Genomic DNA, 10,054 nt, shown 5'->3' with positions numbered 1-10,054 from the left:
TTTGAATCCGCCATATCTCGGCTATGAAAAATCTTATCAAAAAGTTAGGCATCGCACTTTGAAGGTAAAGAGTAGTTCTTTACGATGCCATTGTCAGTTTGTAAAAAAAAAATTTTTCGCGATGTTACGGGGCCTCGAACACATCAAAATAACAGGTTTTTGACCCTTTTAGATTAGAATATCTCGAAAACTGAGGGTGATGGAATTTTTCTGAGGTCAGATTCGGATTCAGCGCAGCAAAAACCTTCGGGTATAGTAGGTCTGGTCTCTGGTTCTGAGAATTGTTGGCCTGTGTTATTCTTTTATAACATGAAATACAATCTTAATAAACTTCTAAAAAATGTTATTGAATTCCTTTTCCTTAAATATTTTGCTTTAAAAAAGCACAACATTTTTTTTAATTATCAAGAAAATGAAATAATTGTATTTTTAAACATTTTTTAAACCTTGAAACCTTGTTTTATGCTGCCATATAGTCATTTGTTATTATGTACATAATAAAAAAGAATTATGTAAGTATATTTTCTATGATTAATAAATTATTTGACTGAAAAACTTAATTTTATTAAGTTGTTATAAATACACATACTTACAGTATTCGCATTAAATCTGTTCTTGATAATTAAATTAATAGCAAGCGCTCGTCTTCCCTTTTTTATGACTCTGAGCTTCGTATTTTAGTTCCCAGATGTCGGGAATACCATTTCAAATACAAAATAAGTTGTCATCATTGTTAATATTAAATAAATCATTAACAATACTAAATAAGTTTTAGGCAATAGATTTTTTAACTTTAAAAAAATTTTTATCTTGCTGAATGCAAAAAATAAATTTTTCTTTATTAAAAACTAATTCCTTTATTCATCAGGAATTTTTTCATAATTTTCTTTTTTATATTTTTAATTGCTATCTGAAATAGCACCAAGAAAATATATAATTTTTACACATATACAGTAAATTTTAAACACTGAATAATTTTTATATTTTTAAAAACTTTCCGGCACCACTAAAAATGTTTGTTTTTTTCATTTAAAAAATTTCCACTTAGTTTCTTATCTTAATATCTCCTCATGTATTTTGAAGCACTGATTCTAAAACGAAGTGTTCTTGTAACATAAATATTCTCGAAGCTATTTAACATTTAATGTTCAGTATCGCGTAAAATGATCTACGTTAACACTGGTGCGCATTACATTTCATTTTCTGTGATTGTCGACGAAGTTCTATAAACTATGGTGTCTCAGTTGTTTGATTTCTCGTCTCTTAAATTATCTTTAGCAATAAATGTGAAACACAGTCTAAAATAATATAAAATATGATCAACTTTAGACTATAATATACAAAATTATGTTTTAAATCCTATATCTTTCTAATTCCTCAACTGTCATGTAAACTCCGGAGAAACACTTTTAAATATTTTTAACCTTTGAAGTATTTCTTAGAAAAGATCCCTTAGTGCATCAAATACTTTTACATAATAATTACTCGACTTTTTTGTCTGAAACTCAGTTTTTAAATATTAGCCGACTTTATTCTACATCTCATCAATAGTTTTCTATTATTTCTTCAAAGTCATTGAAACATTTAAAGACTTTTCTCTCTGTCCGCCAGGGAAGGTACAGAGGTATACAGTGCATAGAATCGGTTATGTAAAAAATGTAACGAAAATTCAGCGTAAACGAAAATACTACTTAATATTATTCGCCTATCAAGCATACTCGTGAACTGAACGGAGTAATACGCAAGTGAATATCCCCTCACTGCTAGACCGCAGTCATGTGGGAGATCAACACGGTTTTATCTCTCCAACCCAAAACCGGAAAATCTTCCAAACTTATACATACTATACATACTTTCCCGAGTATTTCGCTGAATATCTCCCCCCCCCCCCCCCCCCCCCTTAATTTTTTTTATGACTATGGCCTTGCTTCGCTTTAGCGCGCTTATATTATAATTCTATTATAAATATAATATTTAATAGTTAAAAAAAGGATTAATGATATTGAACACAAGGTATAAGTAGTTTATTTCTCTTGCAATGAACTAGGGAAATCTTACTGGTTGAAACAGCCAGCACAGAAAAAACTAAAGTTAAATTTGGTTGCATGTAAAATTTCTCGTTGTTTAAGTTTATATACTATTTGGCGAAAGTTCATCCTACGACGGAACAAACGCTGCCGTCTGCTACGGCTTTGTTAGCAGCAAGGAGAAAGCGGCAAAGTATGAGAGAATTCGAGCTATAAATCGGGACACCAGATTTAAAACAACACAGAAAAATAAAAGTTAAAATTTGTTGTAGGAAAGACTTGCAACGTTTGAGAATTAAACATATTTCGGCGAAAGTTTTACCAAGGTTAGGAAAATAATTCTGATCTGGTCTGCTGCGTCTCGCTGAAGTGAGCAAATTTTGGTAAAACCTGTAGAATCAGCAACAGAAAAAACGAAACAAAATGTTCTTAATGATATGTTTCCTCCGAAATAAATTACACACTCAGATCTCTATATAACCGACTTCACTTTTTCAGATTACTGAATATTTTTTTCTAACATAAGCACTTTTTTTGTGAATAAAATATCGGACTGAAACTTTGCAGAATGTATCAGAAGAACATAAAGTACGTTTATGTACTTCATTCGGGTAGGAATTTCGATACAAATTTTTTTTTAAAGAAATGAACTGAAAACATTTTTTAACATAACCTTGAAATTTTTTTAACCTAAGAACTTTTCTTATATTTAAGACATCTGCGAGATTTAAAAAAAAAACTTCGGCTCTTGCATTTATCAAAGTTTGAGGCCGATATTTTACATATAAAAAAGTTCTTACGTTCAAAAAATTTCAAGGTACAAAGAAAATATGTCAAAAAATGTTTCCAGTTTTAATTTCTTTCAAAATAATTTTTAGCGAAATTCCTACTCAAATATAGTACAAAAACGTAATTTATGGTCTTCTCATACATTTTCCAAGGTTTCAGTCCGATATTTTATTACCAAAGAAAGTTCTTAAGTTTAAAGAAGAGGCCGGTAATATAGGTATTTGACTGTCACATGCACGTTAGTGGATTAATCAGTAAGAATCACTCCCAGTAAGAAGGTTTGCATTAAAAAGTACTGAAAAATTTAATTCATACATTGGTAACGTTAGAAATATTGAATACTTCTGGATCCCGTTTTGAATATCCACAGCCGCTGGAGTCATCTCTTAAATTAAATCTCTTTCTGTAACTAGCGCCGACAATATTTTTCTGAATACCACAAAGCGACTAAGAAATATAAAAATTTGAATCCCTATTAATTAAAAAAATTTCGCTACTTTTATTTACTGTTTTTCAAATAATAATGAGGTAAAAAGCTTTTTAAAATATAGAATTGAGATGACGGATGCAACAACTCGACAAGCAATCGAAACCATGTAGAAATATTGTCCAGTCGGGAAAATCTATCGATAAAAAAAAGTGGTCGAAATGTAAAATAAAATATACATTCGTATTCAGCATGACGCGGCCGACAAATTATTCTCATGAAAGTTTTTGATTCGATAGTTATTACTTAAGATAGACAATAAAAACTTAGAAAATGTTCCGATCAAAAATCGATGTTTTGTAAAACACAACTCGTGATTATTCGGCCGTTTGTTGATTAAAATGCTTGAAATTTGTATAGTATATTCTTAATATATAAGCGATAACTATACACAAAGCACTTTGTTTAAAAAGCTAATATTTTTTTGTTTGTATGATACAAAATTTATTCCGCACGAAAACCAGGTTTTGCCAGCTTCGACCAGTGGCACGGTCATCGAAAAAATATTAGTTGAAATAACTGCCCGCGAGAAACTTGTTTACTAGACTTTGAGCAAGTTTTTCTGAAAATTTAAAGAGAATTGGTAAAAAATTGTAGAAATGGCAGCGAGTTGAAGACAACACACGCTGCCACTGCAGTGCTCCGCTTATCGACCGTTGTTCCTAAGAAACTAGCCAGCATCGGCGAAGAGCAACAAAATGCTCCAGCGGCAGCGTGTTTTGACTTCAACTCACTGCCATTTCTACAATTTTCGACCAATTCTCTTCAAATTTTCAGCAAAACTTTCTCAAACTCTAGTGAACAACTTTCTCGCGGCCAGTTATTTTAACTAATATTTTTTCGTTGACCGTCCCACTGGTCGAAGTTGGAAAAACGTGGTTTTCGTTCGAAATAAATTTTTTATCATACAAAAAAAAAATATTAGTTTTTTACACAAAGTGCGTTGCTTATAGTTATCGCTTACAAATCATCGATTTTTGATCGGAACATTTTCTAAGTTTTTATTGTTTATCTCAAGTAATAATTATCAAATGAAAAAGTTTCATGAAAAAAATTTGTCTGCCGCGTCAAGCTGAATACGAATGTATATTTTATTTTACGTTTCGACCACTTTTTTTTATCGATAGATTTTCCCGGCTGGACAATACTTCTACGCGGTTTCGAGCGCTTGTCGAGTTGGTGCATCCGTCATCTTAATTGGTCATTTTACGATGTCAGGATTAATTTCCAGACAGAAGGTTCTGGTGACAAATAATTTTTGATCATAATTTTATATTTTTATAATTGACAATATTTGAACGAAGCAAATATTGACCGATAAAGAGATGTATTCTTGTTTACAATCCTACTAGATTTGGCAAAATTCCATGCTTTTGGAAAGGATTCTATTGCTTCAAACGAAAATTGTGTTTTTAATTTATTCCACGTTACGTCTGGCAGCTCCGATCGGCTTTAAAAGGGATTGGAATTATTATTTTCCCCGCCTGATGAGGAATAAAAAACGAAGGACAGAAACGGCATTCTTAGGGCATTTTTAGGTCCGTTAGCTGATTAGTTATGATACTAGCCATTAATCACTTTTTTCTACACTTTGTATAATCTTTCAAAAACAATAAATTAGGGCCAACTGCAATATAATAAGATTTAATATATTTGGCTTTACCGTGGGAAGGCCCGACGTTCCGCCAACGCGTATCGTCGCCCAAAGTCAAACTAGAGCACCTAAATAGACGGGTATGTGCACCCGCCATTTTTGGTCCATGGAGAAGAGGAATTATGTATAAACCGTGTGCATTAAACGCGAGAATTGAATCTCGAATTTGATAAAATTAGCTTTTTATATTATTAAATAATAGTTTGAAGTTGTTTATAGACGTGCTAAGAAACGTGTGAATAAATATTTTTCTTTCGGAGTGTTCTGAAATGGGGTGTGGAAACTGCAATTGTGAAGACCACATGCAGCCTACAGGTGCTTATTGAACGTACGTAAATAACTTATTTATTTAAGTTAACATAGAAAAAGTACATCATACAATGCACATGTTATACAGTCCGCTGCTTATTGCAACTAGACCCCAAATATTTGGAAAACAAACACTAGTTCACAATAAAGTTTGTTTTCACTCTCGCGAAATATAAAGACATGGCGGTGTCACGCGCGTGCGAGAAGATTTGGAGGTTCATGTTCCGGCCGTGTAGAGTGCAATATCAATGGTATGATCACTACCCGGTAATAAGTGTTGAATCCCCCAACGGGAATAGAAAAAGTACAAATCCTATTCCTCTCAATCGACTCAGTAAAATTTAACGAAAGCAACTATTTAACCTATTTTTCATTATTAAATCTTTTTATGACTTACGAATTCGGAAAATATTCAAATTTATATTTATTTATATTTTAATAATTTATTTAAACGTCTTAAAAAATGCACCAAAGAAATCTTTTTAAATGTTTGAATTTAAATAATTTTAACTCTAGAGAGGCAGACTTGAATTGGTTAGAATTAAAATTTCAGAACTTATATTTCGCATGAAGGAATTAAAGGAACTTATTACACATATTTTGTAAACTAATTAGAAGGAATTAAATAAAATCAAAATATGACCACTTCTGAGGAATAAAAAATATCTCTATGAGGTGTGTTACCGGTACCATTAGAAGGAATTAAATATATTGAAAATACGTTCTCTTCGGGAGAATAGAAAACCGTGTGGCAGTCGCTATGGAAATAGAAGTGAATACGTTTCGGAGGTATCTTATTCTTATAGTGGCATTTTAGACAGACGGAAAAATCGCGCATTAAAAATAATAGAATAATTTTCACGTTTGCGCTGAAATCTGAAAACATTAATTTTTCTCTATTTTACGCTTATTACCGGGTAATTAAATCTATTATTTGACATCACTTTGACTATTCAAATATGGTTAAATAACTTACTGGTTTACCCTGTCAAAATCAGAAAATCACTGGTTCATCATAGTGAAAACTCAAAATACTGTTGTTGAAACGCAATAATATCAAATGAGTGGCTATTATTGTCAATAAATCATAAGCTCTATAAATATTGATTATATTTTATAAGAGAATGGCAGAAAACGATTCAATAATACAGAAAAAAATGATACGTAATGAAACAAATAAATACTTTAAAAGCTCGCGACCGACGAGTGCAAAACACGTAACAAAACTGCTTAAAAGTGCTGAGTTAAGTGAAAATGTGATAAAGAAAGGTCGTCTCGCGCTATACACATTATGAAAGTACACATACAATCAAGAATGTCTTTAACTTATATCATCATAATTAATTCTAATTATTTAAATATATGCTCCTTTTTATAACGTTTGTAGATAAAGCATGAAAGATCACTTTTATCACCATAGGGCAGTATAAAACTGTATATTATATTTTATTCGAAAAAAGCTGGAAAAGTTATATAATGTAAAAATTATGTTTCTTCCAAGTATTTCCGGCACTTCGTCATACTAAGCATAAAGTTTTAATATCGAACATTTATATGAAAACCAAAACATTAGCAGAAACTAAGCAATCTGGTGAAAGAACGTATTATTTCATAGCTTCTTCATATTACTAAAATTTTACAAATAATTAAACAAAAAACTGAAATAGTAATCAACTTTCGAAATTTTGTGGGAAATAAAATATTTAAACTAATACAATTTGTTTGAACAATTAATCATTACTTAACACGAATTAAAAAAACTCTTAATTACTTCAAGCTGATGGTTCTATCTTATATTGAAATTCTTATTTACAGAAAATCAGAGAGACAATCAAAAGCTCTTGTTGTGACGAACGTATTGCTATATTAAAAATATTTAATAAGTTTTCCTTATATAATCAAATAAAATAATTTTTTGTATTAATAGCTATTGATAGATCATTCTATGAAATTTTTAGGGGTCAGGACCGGTTTTCGAGGAGGTTCGGGATAATAGGGTTCGTTCGTAATTGGATATGGCCAAGTGTAGGGACTCAGCCACTACAGCACAGCAAAGGTAAACACGCACCGTTCTACAGGTTCTCCCGGCATCAACCTGCCAGTATGCACTGAATTCTGATCACAGAAGTTCAGCACCGTTTGGCGCGGATACTTGGTCGGATGGGTAACCAGAGAACTAAATAACTTAAGGCGTCTGTGGTTGAGTTCACTTGTGGTGTTCAACCACACTTGACGAGTCCACACAAGTGAACCCGGGACGAAACGCCGGTAGTCGAGAACGACTACTATAATACCAACTCTTTGGAGTCGGCTTCGACGTAGAGCTTTCTATATGTTGACTGCCAGTGCGAATGTAGGAATCTACCTCACCAACCTCACATATCAATTCGCTATACACGTAAACAGCCTGGCGCCATCTGTTGCCTGAAAGTAGCAATTCCTTAGGGATAAATTCCACTTATTTACATGCGATCATGGACATAGAGGAAACACGGGACTAGGCATGCCATCCTAACTTAGACGAGCGGGGTTGAATCCACGGGAGGGGAGATAATTCCATGAGTGGGGAGAGCCGCCATATTACGATGTGCCATTTGATTATGTGCACGAGCATTTTTGACGACAAACTGTGCAGGAAAATATAAACATGTGGGCGCTGCCATGTTTGTTGCGGGACATCAAAAGGTGGCGGACCTCCCCCCTCTTTGCATCACCCCCGCAATATCATGCCTAGTCCCTTGTTTCCTATGTCCATGCATGCGATTAAACATAAATAAATTTCTACTGAAAATAAGAGTTTAACTATAAGATAACGAGAGTGTCTATTGGAAAACTGATAAAACCTTGATTCGGAGGGAAAATCTTTTGCTCTAGTTTTTTGAAAAATAAATACTAATATATCTGGACAATTTTTTGTGTTAATTAGGTAATGACCATTGGTTCATTAATTTTCAATTATTTAAATAAATGTAATTTCTTTAACTAATTTTTTTTCTTCAAAATTTTGTGTTCATTAAAAATTATAACCATTTCTCTGCTGGAATATTTATTAACATGGGTTAATCAATTTTTATATGTAAACAATTTCCATTTGTTTAGAAACAGTTAAGAAATATAACAAAATTATTGTTTCCAACAATGAGAAGTTGTAATATAAATAACAGAAAAGTCAAAAACAAGTTTTGTCAAAAAAATATTGTTTAAACAAATAAGCCCTAGAATGTTTAACTGGCGTTATACGTTACCCCATTGAAAGTTTAAAGTACGTTCCTGACTATGGACAGGCATAGCTTTGTGCGAGACTATAACCATAATTCACTTCAAATATACGACAGTCTACTTATATCCCTAAGATAAAATAATAGATGACCGTTCAGGTAATCGAGATAATACCCAGTTACTTTTCAGATAATAGACTTAATAACTAAATAAATTGCAGAAAACAATATAAAAACAAGTAGAAATACATTAATAATTGTCAGAATAATTAGTTATGCATTTCTAGTTGTTTTTGGACTGTTTTCGATATGAAAATGTATTTTTATGAAGAAAGAAAATTGTGAAATTATTTGGGAAGTATGTTGTCGGTGAAAACAACAACGAACAGTTACCGTGGTTACTGTTGGCTGTTTTGGAAATTTTGAACTTAGACTAGCAGAGTGAGGTGCGGGGAGCGCAATCGCTGCGCCATCTGGCGTATACTTCTAACGGGACCAAAGTATGTTCAGACACTTTCGCCATTGTGAGGGACCACCGCATGTAGATCAGTGAGCGAATTCATTTGGGTTTCCTGTCAGTTCTGTGCGGCAGTAAATATCAACTGTGATAAGGCATTACCTCAGTTAACCATTTAAGTACGAGAATTTCATCGGTAAGTGAATTGAAGTTTTTTTGTTGAAGCGGTTCAGTTAGATGATTAAGCATAAATTTAAAAATTCAAGGTGTAAAAAATTTGTTTAGAATAAAAATGGCAAAAGATGAGGTATAGTGGATTTCTGGATTTGAAGCGTCATTCAAAGCTTGAGAAATCTGACAGTACAACGATTTCAGTTTGACGTTTTAAGCATGAATTTAAAAGTTTGAAGTGTACAAAAATTTCTTTAACGAAAATAGCAAAAAATAGGTATAGTGACTTTGGGAACTTGTGATTTAGAAGCGCCATGCAAAACTAGAGCTGCCGTATCAGAAAACTTGAGTTGAGTAGGGTGAAGCGTGGAAAATGATCCTCCGTCAGATGACGAGAAAAATAACGAAGAACCGTATACTGATTCGGAATCGGAGGAGGATGCCGATGATTCAACATTCGAACTAACAACAGAAGCTGGTGAGCGAGAAACGTGAGAGTGTTTACAATTGTACATTTGTTTACAGATTGAGGATGCGGATAGTGCTGGACCATTAACCAGAAAAGTGGAAACTTACAGTTAACGGTGTCATCTTCCAGGTTGTAAGGAGCACAAGACCGTCCTCTGCTCTAATTGCGCTCCACTGAAAAATAAGTTGACATATTTAGGTATTAGTTCCTCATTTTTGAACATATTATACCATTTTGGGTTATCTACTATATAAAATTTGGTCTTGAGGCTCGATACCGTCCACACAATTGCATAGACCGACCTGAAAATTTATACACGTGTAACTGAGACACTGAAGATGCTTCCTACCGTAACCCGGATCGCTAATTGAATGATGCTTATACAAATCCCCAGTTTTGGACCTATCGTCACCAAATTTGGCACACATTCTTTGGATTTTCAAATAGATCTTAAAAATATGGGGGGGGGGGCA

The 10,054-nt window shown here is 33.0% G+C and overlaps 2 protein-coding genes across 3 annotated transcripts in view; one reads left to right on the top strand and one right to left on the bottom strand.

Annotated features, from left to right (window-relative positions):
• Positions 1 to 6,417, bottom strand: part of LOC117171352 (methylglutaconyl-CoA hydratase, mitochondrial) — a 193,006-nt gene extending 186,589 nt beyond the window's left edge. Inside the window, exon 1 of the mRNA XM_033358595.1 lies at positions 6,243 to 6,417. The gene's annotated coding sequence lies outside the window, so the exon portion shown is untranslated. The remainder of the gene's footprint in view (positions 1 to 6,242) is intronic.
• A 2,540-nt stretch (positions 6,418 to 8,957) lies between these two features.
• LOC117170605 overlaps positions 8,958 to 10,054 on the top strand; it is a 16,597-nt gene continuing 15,500 nt past the window's right edge. Inside the window, exons 1-2 of one of the 2 annotated variants that reach the window (XM_033357485.1) lie at positions 8,958 to 9,137; positions 9,638 to 9,779. The gene's annotated coding sequence lies outside the window, so the exon portion shown is untranslated. The remainder of the gene's footprint in view (positions 9,138 to 9,637; positions 9,780 to 10,054) is intronic. The other variant, XM_033357486.1, reaches the window with a different exon arrangement.

This window comes from Belonocnema kinseyi, chromosome 4 (genome assembly GCF_010883055.1).
Source record: "Belonocnema kinseyi isolate 2016_QV_RU_SX_M_011 chromosome 4, B_treatae_v1, whole genome shotgun sequence".
Lineage (NCBI taxonomy): Eukaryota > Metazoa > Arthropoda > Insecta > Hymenoptera > Cynipidae > Belonocnema > Belonocnema kinseyi.
This window is presented reverse-complemented; position numbering and strand designations above follow the sequence as displayed.